At 39.5% G+C, this 12,870-nt stretch overlaps 1 pseudogene; it reads right to left on the reverse strand.

Moving 5' to 3' along the window:
* Positions 1-6,192: 6,192 nt before the first annotated feature.
* The window catches only part of LOC139043286 (sodium/hydrogen exchanger 9B2-like), a 54,546-nt pseudogene continuing 47,868 nt past the window's right edge, over positions 6,193-12,870 (reverse strand).

Raw genomic sequence — 12,870 nt, forward strand, 5'->3', positions numbered from 1 at the left:
TGTGGTGGTGAGAATAAATGAATTGATACCTGGCAAGTGTCTGGAATAGGGCTTGGTACAAAGTAAACACAATATCCTGTTATCAGTATAGAACCTTTGGCTTTTCCCCCCTCACAAAATAACCTTCATAGGAAACAAATGAAAGCAGAACTGCTCTGGTTGAAGGTGGGCCCAGAAGCCTTGATTTCTCAATCCCAAAGGTTGTCTATAAGGTTCCTCTAATGGAATCTCCAAGCTTCCTAAAATATAGACAAAAACAACTATTATGGGAGAATATCCAAACTTCTTAGAAGGACAAACTGCTCTTTTGTATCTAATTTTTCTTGTGATAATCCGAACTTTTCCTCCTGCAGACAGTACTCCTTTTTGCCTCTGTGTTTTTTCTAGTTTGTCTATCGGCAGTGTTCTCTTTCTCCTTTTCCTATTTATCACTTAAGATCTGATTCAGATTACAACTCTTTCTTGGGTGACAATGAGAAATTCTCTTTTCATTGTAACCCCCTCCCACCTTCAGCATGGTGTAGACATCTCAGCAAAGATGGAAAGTTATTTTCCTCCTTGTTTTAGAAGAGTAGACAAAGTCTTTTGTGCTTATAGTGTTAAACGCTTTGTTCTCATGGTAGGGAAAGGGAAAGCAGGTAGATCCCCAAGGATACTGGGAGGAAGGACCTTTGAGAGAAGTCCGATGACCTCCAGGGCACGGCTCTGTGCCTCAGATGCAGTGGACTGCTGGAGGTGAAGTGCTTCCGGGTCCATCTAAAGAAGTGAAGGGCACATCAACAAATGGCGTTTTGGAATTCTCACCAGGTCAGAGGGCTCAGGCCAGATTTGAGTTAGTCAACTAACACTTGTGATGTTACTTGCTCCCAAAATGGCATGAAGCAATTCCCACCTGCTACGGAGAACTACAGAAATTATTCATATAGAAATACGTTCAGAAATGTTTAAAAAATAATGTCCTTCATTTATTTAAGGACAATGTGATGAACATCTAATAATGGATTAAACAACATCTAAAGAAACATCTGATATTTTTTCTCGTAAAAAATTAACAGCAACTTAAAAATAATTAAATTGTTTATATTAGCATCAATGCCACTGAAAGCAAAAAACTTCTGAGGAACAAGGAGAACCTTATTCATGACAGCAGTTTTCAATAAATTTAATATGATGAAAATAGTTTTTTTTTTTTTAAAGATTGGCACCTGAGCTAACAACTGTTGCCTATCTTTTTTTTTTTTTTTTCCCCTGCTTTATCTCCCCAAATCCCCCCTGGTACATAGGTGTATATCTTAGTTGCAGGTCCTTCTAGTTGTGGAGTTTGAGACGCCGCCTCAATGTGGCCTGACGAGCAGTGCCATGTCTGCGCCCAGGATCCAAACCAGCGAAACCCTGGGCCACCGCAGCAGAGCACGCAAACTTAACCACTCAGCCACGGGGCCGGCCCCAAAAATAGTTTTTAAAATATCTTCTATATAAATGGTTCTGTACTTCTGAAAGCACTTCAATAAAAATAGAAATTTGGCTAATGATATATTTGGTATGAATTAAGTGCCAATCTTCTCTTCCAGTCTTACCTCTCACTAATTCTATCAACCTTAAGTGTCAATCATTTACTATATCCTAAGCTTTACTGTTTTTAAACTTTGCTAATATACTGGCCCTCCACCTACTTAATCCTTTCTTCACCTTACTCCCTAATATTAACCCACCAATGCAAACCATAGCCACCCTTGAAGGTCCAATTCAAGTGTCATCTCCTTTAAGAAGTTCCCCTCACTCAGACTCTGAATCCTTCCTTTGGATTACAGCTATTTGTACATATTTTATTTTCTTGTAAGGTTCTTGGAGGCAAGTATCATGTCTCATTCATATTTGTATTCCCCACAGGGTCAATCTCCCAACTAGAATACAAGTTCCACCAAACAGAGCCCTTGACTATCATGTTCATCACTGTATTCCCCAGCAACCATAATGCCTGGCACATAGTAGGCATGTTATGAGAATATTTCGAGTGAGTGAATGAATGGATTTTAAAACATAAGCTCCATGAAGGCAGGGATTTGTCTGTTTTATTCATTGCAAAGTGAATATTTGAATATTACCAGGTGAATAAATGATTTTTTTGGAAAGCTTAGCATTCATTATAGACAACAAAAATTCTTCAATCTATATATCTTCACGGAACTCAAATATAAAGTATTTATGTTACCTTTCACCCAACTAATTCAGTGGATGATATATCTTTCTGAAAATAAGACACCTCCCAAAACTGTAAGAGCAAAATTTAAAAGAATCATAAAATGGGTGTTTACATTAAGAGTAGTTTCAGTTTTCTTCTTTGCACTTTTCTGTGTTCTAAATTTTCTGCAATGGAAATATATTATTTTGTAATCAGAAAAAATAATATTATTTTTAAAGAATGTAATGGATGAGATCATTTGCAAATCTATGGCTGAGGAAATTTTGAGGACACTCAAATCTCATCAGGGTTATTTGGAGTTAATACTTAAAGAGCTGAAACTTAGTCTGCTTAAAAAAAAAAAGAGCTTCTCAGAGGGAAGATGGATGACACCAGCCCTAGGAGAAAAGGGCACTGAAGAACAAGAATTTATTCTGTTTATCTAGCACCATCCTTGGAACTCTGACACCCCTGCTGTGGACTGAATTGTGTCGCAGCAAATTCTAACCTCCAGTGTGATGGTATTTAGAGGTAGGGCCTTTGGGAGGTGACTAGGTTTAGACGAGTCTTGAGGGTGGGGCTCTCATGATGGGATTAGTGTCTTATAAGAAGAGACCAGAGAGGCTGCACACTCTGCCCCAAACCCCTCTATTTCCCCACCATGTGAGGACACAGGGAGAGGAGGCTATCGGCAAGCCAGGAAGAGAGCCCTCATCAGAGCTTAATCGTGCTGGCACCCTCCTGTTGGACTTCAAGTGTCTAGAACTGTGAGAAAGTCAACGTCTGCTGTTTAAGCCCCTCCGTCTATGGTGTTTTGCTGTAGTAGCCCGCGCTGACTGAGACAGATGAAGCAGTCTAAGATCTGAACTCTTAAGTGGCAAGGAGTTTTCTGATACTGGAAGAGGATCTCCTGATTTGGTCAACAAACATTTATTAAATGCCTACTGTGTTCCATGCCCTGTGCAAAGTGCTGAGGATTCAAAGATGACCAAGGCAAGGCTCCCACCCCTAAGGGGCTGATTTAATAGGAGACAAACCTGTAAAAAAAAAAAAAAAAACTGAAAAAAGGTTCTAAGTCCTCTGACAGAAGTGTGTGTAGGGTACATACAGCCTTCTTTCAGGCACCCAGAGGTTAAAGTAACCCTTTCTATCTGTGGTTGGGGTGGAGTAAATTAGCTTGGTGGGAGTCAACACTCTGTATCAAGTTAACTCTGAGTTCACCAACCAAGTCAAGAGCTGTGACTTAGGATGTGGTGATGAACCTGAGACTTCACACGGTGAGCCCTGCAGAGGCCAGTACTGGACAGAGTCACAGAGATTTAGACAGTGGCCATCCACCGAGGAGAGGGAGGAAAGAGCTTGCTGCCTGCTGTGCAAAATGGAACACGCTATCGGCAGGGGCTTAGTGGGCTCTTCAACTATTTCTTCACACTGAAGTTCCATTTCTGATACTTCTTTGGGGACTTGGATATTTATAATAACATTCTCATTTACTTATACTAACTGTACTTTGTATAAGTTAGTAAGTATTCAAAGCCTGGTACTTAAACTACTGGTGAAGGTGGGAACGAGCGCTAACTGCTGCGCCCTTCGGTCTCACGTGCCCTTTGCTGTCCAGGTCCTCATCGTCCCCCATGTCCCAGCCGAGGCCACCCCCTGGATTAGCTGGGGGCTCCTGCTGCGAGCTCCCTAGCACTCCTGTACTTCTTGCCTCACAGCACTTATCACACCATTCTTCAATCTCTTGTTTAATTGTCTCTCTCTTCTATCAGACTGTCAGATCCTTAAGGACACGAACAATATTAGTCTTAATAATGTGCCTGGGTCACCAAAGCCCTTTAGTAAGTATTTGTTGAATGGATCTAGTTTCAGAGTCTGTGAAAGTGGAGGACCAGATGAGCATTCGGTTTATGGTACCACCAAGGGGCACCTAACCAACGAAGTGCAGTTTGAAACATCTGTCTGAACTTCGGCATGAATTAACCCAGTCCAAACTGACAGCACAAACACTAAGGGAATATATTACCATGGAGTAACCAGTGTCAGGCTGACATAAAAATTAAGCCTGTTAAGGCTTCATATTGTGTTAGCTTAATAAGAATTAAGCTAGTTTTGGACAGGGGTGAAAGTCATGGTGGCAGTGGCTGGAATGGTAGTCTAATGACGAGAGGAGTGGACAGGCCATATGCAGATCAGCTTGGTGGGATCAGAAGATTCTAATTCATTCATTTAATACGTATTTAATATCTCCTTCAAGATTAGCTTCAACTTCAAATTCTAGATTAAAGAGTTTAGATGGGAAGTGATAAGTAATAAACGCTTCAGGTATACAGCATGATAAAAGGTGTAAACTGTATTTAAACGTGATTATTCTAGCAACTAGGCAGGAGTTGACCTAGACTAAAGAGAAACTTACGGGTGATACACAAAAGCCAAGATGGTCTGTTGAATAAGTGGGATAAAATACGACCTATGCAGATAAGCCTTTCTTCTAATATCATCTCTGTTGTCATGTCACAACGTCTGAAATTCCTGCCACAGAAGTCAGTTTTTTGGTCAAAGGTACTATCTTTAGAAAGCCCTTGTTAACATGCAAGAACATGCTACTAAGTGATGGTAACACCCAATACAATGGTACCTCTGACTCCCAAATCTGATCTTTCCATCTTCATAGGAATGTGAATGTTTATTGACAGACACTTCTCAGCTTCCTCATAGCTGGGTGTGGTTATCACCAATAGAAGGTAAGAGAAGAGATGTGTCTAACTTCCTCACAACTTTCTTAAAAATAAATTGCTTGCCTTGGACTTTCTTTTTTCCTTCTTCCTGAAGGCTAGAAAGGAGACATGGGAGAGATCTACTTCCAACCTGTGTCCTAAGCTAGGGCGTGGCGGAACATCAAGACAGAAGGACACAAATCGGGGCTGGCCTGGTGACGCAGCGGTTAAGTTCGCACATTCCACTTTGGCGGCCCCAGGGTTCGCTGGTTCGGATCCTGGGTGCGGACATGGCACCACTTGGCAAGCCATGCTGTGGCAGGCATCCCACATATAAAGTAGAGGAAGATGGGCACAGATGTTAGCTCAGGGCCAGCCTTCCTCAGCAAAAAGAGTAGGATTGGCAGCAGATGTTAGCTAATCTTCCTCCGAAAAAAAAAAAGGACACAAATCTCAGTAGACCTCATGAGCAGAGTAACCCTGTCAGCATCGACCAGGCAGCCAGTTTCATGAGAGGTAAATAAATTTCCATTTTCTTTTAAGTACTGTATTTCTTGTTTCTTCATTATAGCAGCTTAACTTACCCTGATTAATATGATATTCTTGAGAGTGGCATAGATTTGAAAATTGGCTCTCTGTCACCTAGAGAACAGGAAGAGCCTGAAGACGTGGGTCACAAGAAACAACTAAGAAAGGGCTAGACCAGGGCACGTCTTAGCGGGAGGCAAACTCAGAGGGGCCACTGAAGTGGGGGACTCTGTGGAGCCAGGCAGGAAGTTGAATGAGGGCTTTTGTCATCCAAATAGGTGCAAGAGGAAGAGCCAATGAAGATACTTTGTGTACATAAAAATTTTGGTGGGACCAATCAGTTACAATACTTCACAGAAAGGTAGTAAGAGGGGCAGAAATGGAGAAGAGGCAGATTAACAGGGAAAGCGAGGGGAGAAACTGATGAGAGATTACAATGTATTTAAAAAGAAAAGAGGATCCAAAAACAACTCAAGGCATGAGAGGCTAGGTGGCCACGCATCATAAAACTGTGGCGGCAACAGTCACTCAGAGCGAGCTGTTGGCCAGCAGAACGCCACACCGAACTCGGTCTTTCCCCTGTTAATCTGATATCGTGGTAGTACATTAAAGAGTATTTCTCCCCACACAGATTAAGATAATGATGGAGTGTTTGAAGCAAAAAGAAGAAGATAGAGAAATCAGGCTAGAAATGTAGAACATTACCACCTACATGGAAAGGGTAATGGCTGAAAATGCTGTTTAAAGAAATAACCACACTTTAAGTTCTGTTACATTTTAAGCTTAAATATTATATATTTCAATATCTATCTTGATAAAAGCAGCCTCTGGTACAGCTTTCTAATCATATATTTAGCATTCTCTCTTTTCACCTCTAAACTTCTTCAGAGGGCTCTCCTCGAACTTCTCCATCATTATTTTGATGTGCAGCTTTCTGGAGAAGCCTGGGGCCCAGCAAACCAATGAGGAGACTTCCAATTGGGGCTGTGATGAGGATGGACAAAAATGCCACTGTCAACACATCCATTCCATATTCTTCTAATTGTTTCTCTCCATGTGACCTTGCTGTGTCCAAGGCCACGGATCCTATTGCAGCCTGTAAAAGTTTAATGGTAAAGTTGGACACAGGCATATAAGACAGGCACATAGAAAAAAGGTGAATTATTTTATCATTTGCAAAAACAAACTGCTTGTTCTTTTGTTCAACTAAGAAAGTTCTTTCTTTCAAAGTGTACTGCAATTGGTTTTGGTATTCTGAAAATTCTCCTGCCCTGGCATGGGGAAGGGATGGTGATTCATATGTACTTAGTTGCAGAAGGCAGGGTTACAAAAATATCAGGCAAATATATTTCAAAACACAAGGTAAATACAGCCTCATGATATAATTGACTATAAGACGATTCTGTATGCTAAATTCCTTATGAGTAAAGAAAGTCACTGGTCATCTCACTCTTTTATCTTCAGGAATCTGGAATTAAAAAAGAACAAGATGAAAAAGTGCAGTGAGCCCTGTGGCCGAGTGGTTAAGTTTGCATATTCCACTTCAGCGGCTGAGAGTTTTGCTAGTTTGGGGGTGGACATGGTACCGCTCATCAGGCCATGCTGAGGCGGCGTCCCACATAGCGCAACCAGAGGCACTCACAACTAGAATGTACAACTGTGTACTGAGGGGCTTTGGGGAGAAGAAGAAGAAGAAAAAAGAAGATTGGCAGCAGATGTTAGCTCAGATACCAATCTTTTAAAAAAAGTGTAGTGATACTTACTGGAAGATGGCAAAGTTTTAAATGAAAAAACATAAGAATATGTATTGCTATAGAGCTAAACTAATTGTTAAACATAAAGAAACCTGAAAGTGGTAGGCACTGTCAAAACTTGAAGGTAATCTTTTTAGGTATTTGGTGAACTCTTTGCCTTAGGTCTTGGTGAAATGTTTTATTTAAAATTTGTCTACTGGGAAGTATTATGAAAACCTTCATTTTCTTTTAGAGGCAAAATGCCATATTAGTGCACTTGGGAAAATAATATATTAATCAATCTGGTTATTCCCTTATTCCACAAAACACAACAATGTTGTCCTCTAGGACAATGAATCAGAAGAGAGAATGCTGGTGTGGATGAGACACAATGGCAGAGACTACTAATTGCCCACAAATATCTGAATGCCCCTTTTCCCTTCTAAACTAGAACTCCTGAGTGTTAGCTGGTCACATTGCTGTCCAAACCAAGACTTTTTTTCATCCTTCTTTGCAACTAGATGAAGCTATATATCTAAGTTCTGGCCACTGAGAGGTGAGCAGAAGTGATAAATGCTACTTTTGGATTGTTCCCTGAAGAGAAATGGACACTTGCACATCATTCTTTTTCCCCTTCCCCCTGATGAGAAATGGTGAACTGATGGAAGGCACATGCTGAGGACAGTGTCACCCTGCCAGCTCTGGAGTGTCCATGCTGGACTGCTGGTGGGAGAGAAGGAAAAATCTATCTCACTTAGTCCCTGTATGTGAGGGCTCTTTGTTATTTCAGGTTCCTTGTACCATAACTAATTCAACATTTCAAGAATTCTTGGCAAGAACTGCACTCATTACAATGTATATTTCTCTTTCAGTTCTCCGTTGTGTGTGTATGTTTTGAGGTTTGTAGGTATGCTGATTTAAAATATATTGTGATTTAAAATATATTTCTTACAGCAGGTCATGGACCAAAAAGTTTGAAGAACACTAATATGGAAAAAAACATACAAGAAAGTCTTGTTTCTTAGGCAGTGGCAAAAGAAGAAAAAAGAAAATTCCATACAATACTTGCTTCACAGTACATACATTATTCACCACATCCAAGATAATTTCTCCTTATTATAAATTTGCTTTGACAGCAGGAAAGTGCTGTCTTTCAAATTTTAACCTTTAGAAACAAATCTTTCAAACCAAAGCTACTAGAGTAATTATTTTGATAGTTACCTAATAAAGTTACCAGAAGTAGTGTAGAAGCTGGAGACACTGAGGGAGAAACTATTCCACTTATTGTACCATATAAACCTCACAGTATTCTTAGCCATTATGTCCCAGACATCTTTCAAAGTCTGATGAAAAAAAAACTTCTCTGGGATAATGCCCAAACCTATAGCCACACCAAATCTGGCATATAGTTACAGAGCATACACAACCCTCAAAGTTTCCTAAATTAAAAATATCTGATTTTCATCTCATGAAATAGAAATTTACATATTTAAATAATTGCAAAATAATCAAGGATGCAACAGTTAAATCTTGTTTGCTATAATTAGTCTGAAAATATACAATACAATCAGGGCTATTTGCAACAAATGATAATCTATACAGTTCTAATTTAATTAGCAATTATAGGTATTCTACCAAATGCATGGTCAATAATTTCGAGCACCTGTTAGTGCCTTGTTAGAGTGCACAAATTTTGGGTCATGTGATTGAGACAACTGACAGGAAGTACAGCTAGTTTGAAAAATTTAATATTAACTAATAATCTAGGAAATCAATAAAGCATTTTCTGAGTTGTTTCTCAATAAATCTTTCTCCATTATATATAAAGACCGAGGTTGAGCATAACTGATCATCAATCATATTGACAGTGAAGTATTTCCAAACACTAACATGGGCCGCGCTATTTCTGTTTCACTCTCTTCTTAGAAGACATCAAAACGAAAAATCTCTAGGTGATTCAGAGAGCTCTGACTGATGAAAATTCAAACTCTTCCCTCCCTCTACTACTGCTTTCTAGTAACATAGGGATTTATTGGATTTTCAGTTGTACCCTGGAGATCTAAAGAAATTTAAATGAGCCATCATATTAAAGGAATCAGCATACCAAAAATAAAACTTTTAGAGTAGATTAGTAAAAATTCTTTTCATAAATCAAACTTTAGTTACTTTTGTTCACCAAATTTGGACAAGCCCTCTTATTCAAAATTTTAAGGGATCATATTGAAATAGGAGTTAAGATCCATCATTACCTGGACTGTGGCCTTTGGAAGCCATGCAAATGAAATAAATATCTTTTCCTTTATGTTAAAACCAGCAAAACACACCATCAGAAATGTAGTCAAAATTCGTATCAGTACTGCAATACCCAGGGTGGCAACACAAAGGCCTGTAAGAAATACTCAATTTTTAGACATAACGAAATACTGGGGAAGAAATGGAATCTCCTGATTATTGATTCAAAATTCTATCAACAGAAATAATCTAAAAACATTAAAAAATTAAAAAGACAAAAATGATTAGGCATAATTTGTCAAAACATCAATATTAAGGATCAATCAGACCATTTGTTTAAAAGAAGGTATTTGCCCTAAATTAAAGCCAGAAATTAACTAAATATATTTGAATTTCCACAAAGGAGATTTGAATGTTATTTATCTTATGCTTTATAGCAAGAACCACACTTTTTCCCATGTGTTTATTTAACAAGAATTTATTAAACTATAACTACGCATAACAGAATTTGGACTAGGTTCTGATACCCAAACACGCATAACGTACAGACTTTGCCTCCATGAACTCCAAAGTCAGAGGAAGACAGAAACATAAAGAACCAAAAGGTGAGTGCAGTGTAAATATACTGGTAAGAGGGCGAAGAAGAGAAAAAACTTAATATTTTCATCAAAGTGGTTGAGAATTCTTTACAGAGGATAAGACCAGAGGTGATATTCAAAATATTTATCAGCAAGTATGGAGGCAATCAGGCAGTCAGAAGAGAGCTGGCTGGGCACTGACCAGTCAGAATAGACACTGGCTTCTACACCTGTTTCCCCATACTGGTGTGTGCACTGACTGCCCATCACCCTGGCTGATGTGTACAGCTACTTCGTTCAGTCCTTCAGAATCCTTTGCTGATAAAGGTAAGTTCATTCTGATTTGCAAAATAAGAGATTGTGACTAGGGCAAGGCAAGCTACCGGACCTGAGAAAGGCAAAGCTAAGGTGAGTACTAGGTAATAGGGTGGTTTTTGAAAAAGTAACATTTGTTGAGTGCTTGCTCTGTGCTAGGTTCTGTATTAAGCTTTAAATGCATCTCTTTACTTAATCTTTACAACCTGTGGAGTAATTATTCTCACTTTACAGTTGAAAAAAAATGAAGATCAGAAAGGATAAATAACTTTCTCAAGTTCAAGAGGCTGGTAAAACACCAGACAGACATTGCTTGATGCTCTATTGTGAATCTGCAACATGGTTTCTTTATGAAAAGGTTCTGTGGCTCTTTATTGGAGGGTATTTTTCCCAGCGTGGTAGATTTTCAAAAGTATTTGTTGCCTTAAGTACAAGATACAAAAGGGACGATCCCATTCCCAGGAGGGAGCAGTCTGGGGAGGATGATGAGGAAGCCTTGGACACACTGAGCCTCAAGTTTTGTGGGATTTACAAGTGGTGATGTCCAAGCAGCAACTGGCTATGTTGAATTCGAGATAAAGATTTTGCAATTACATAGTTTATAATCGAAGCCACTGAGTGTAGCTGAGCTCAGAGAAATGATACCCAGCGTGAAGTGTAGAAATCTTTTGAAAGAACTTGGAGGAAGAGCAGCACTTAAGCCATATATAGTGTAAAGGAAGACTCAGAGGGCACTGGAAAATGTAAAAATTCAACGTAAAAAGTGTTGTAAAGAGGTCAATAGCGTCCAATGCTGCTGAGAGATCAAGTCAAGTCAAGACTAACACGTATTTCGTGTATCCAGCAATACGACCGTGGTGAGGGCGGGGCTGGTTGTGGAATGGGGCAGAAGCTGGGCTGAAATGTTCTGAGGGAGGGCATGAGAGTTGAAATGGAAAAGGGGGACACAGTTACCTCTTTAGAAAAGTTTGAAAAGAGGAAGAGAGAGAGAGTGGTAGGTGAGGGGGGAAGTGAAATGAAGAAGGGATATATATATATATATGTATATATATTTATTCAAATTTTGACTGTGGTAAAATACACGTAAAATTTACCATCTTAACAATTTTTAAGTGTACAGTTCAGCAGCATTAAGTTAAACACTCACATTTTTGTGCAACCAATCTCCAGAACATTTTCATCTTGCAAAGCTGAAACTCTACACCCATTAAACAGCAAGTCCCCATTTCCCCGCCTAAACCCTGGCAGCCACCGCTCTCCTTTCTGTCCTTATGAATTTGACTCCTCTGGATGCCTCACAGGAGTGGGATCATGCGGGATTTGTCTTTCTGTAACTGGCTTATCTTAACCAGTGTAATGTCCTCAGGTTCATCTATGTTGTCACATGCGTCAGAATAGAAAGATACTATTTTAAGATAGGAGAGATTAAAATCTGTTTCAATTCTGCAGAAGAGAAAGCTGTGACAAGGATATCTGAAGATGTGTCAGAAAAAGGGGAGACTCTGTGTGAGATCTAGAAGGAGGTGGCAGGGATGGGATCCCTAGTATGGACGGAATAATACTGTGATGCAAGAAAAGAAGGAAATAATGAGTACAGGTCTTTCTTGATGTACGATGGGGTTACATCCTGATAAACCAATCATAAGTTGAAAGTCAACTTTAAGTCAAAATATTGTAAGTCAAAAATACACTTTGGGCTGGCCTGGTGGCATAGTGGTTAAGTTCGCACCTGCCGCTTCAGCAGCCCAGGGTTCCCAGGCTTGGATCCCAGGTGTGGACCTAGCACAGCTCTCAAGTCATGCCGTGGCGGTATCCCACATACAAATTAGAAGAAGACTGGCACAGGTGTTAGCTCAGCGACAATCTTCCTCAAGCAAAAAGAGGAAGATTGGCAACAGATGTTAGCTCAGGGCCAATCTTCCTCACCAAAAGAAAGAAAGAAAGAAAGAAAAAGAAAAAAATGCATTTAATACACCTAACCTACCAAATATCATACCTTAGCCTAGCCTACCTTAAATGTACTAGGAACACTTACATTAGCCTACAGTTAGGCAATCATCCAATACAAAGCCTATTTGATAATACAATGTTCACTATCTTATGTAATTTCTTGAATACTTACTGAAACTGAGAAACAGAAAGGGTAGAAGTGTATGGGTCGTTTGCCCTCATGATCCTGTGGTGACTAGAGCTGCAGCTCACTGGCGGCTGCCCAGCATCTCGAGAAAGGATCATATGGCATATCGCTAGCCGGGGAAAAGATCAAAATTCAAAATTCGAAGTATGGTTTCTAATGACTGCATATCACTTTCATACCATGGTAAAGTCAAAAAATCCTAAGTCAAACCATCGTCAGTCGGGGACCATCTGTATACGTGTACAAATTAATTTTTGAGTATGGTACTAAAAGTCAACAGTTTTAATATGATGGCTTTTGAATGTATGAATGAATAAAAGAATGAATGAACAAACATTTCTATCCCATGGATACATATTATAGAACTGCCTAATTATCTTTAAAATTCTGGCCCTTGATCAGGACAAGCCTAGATGAACATTCTTATCGTTGGAAAAAAATTTTAAGG

Source organism: Equus asinus, unplaced genomic scaffold (assembly GCF_041296235.1).
Source record: "Equus asinus isolate D_3611 breed Donkey unplaced genomic scaffold, EquAss-T2T_v2 contig_197, whole genome shotgun sequence".
Lineage (NCBI taxonomy): Eukaryota > Metazoa > Chordata > Mammalia > Perissodactyla > Equidae > Equus > Equus asinus.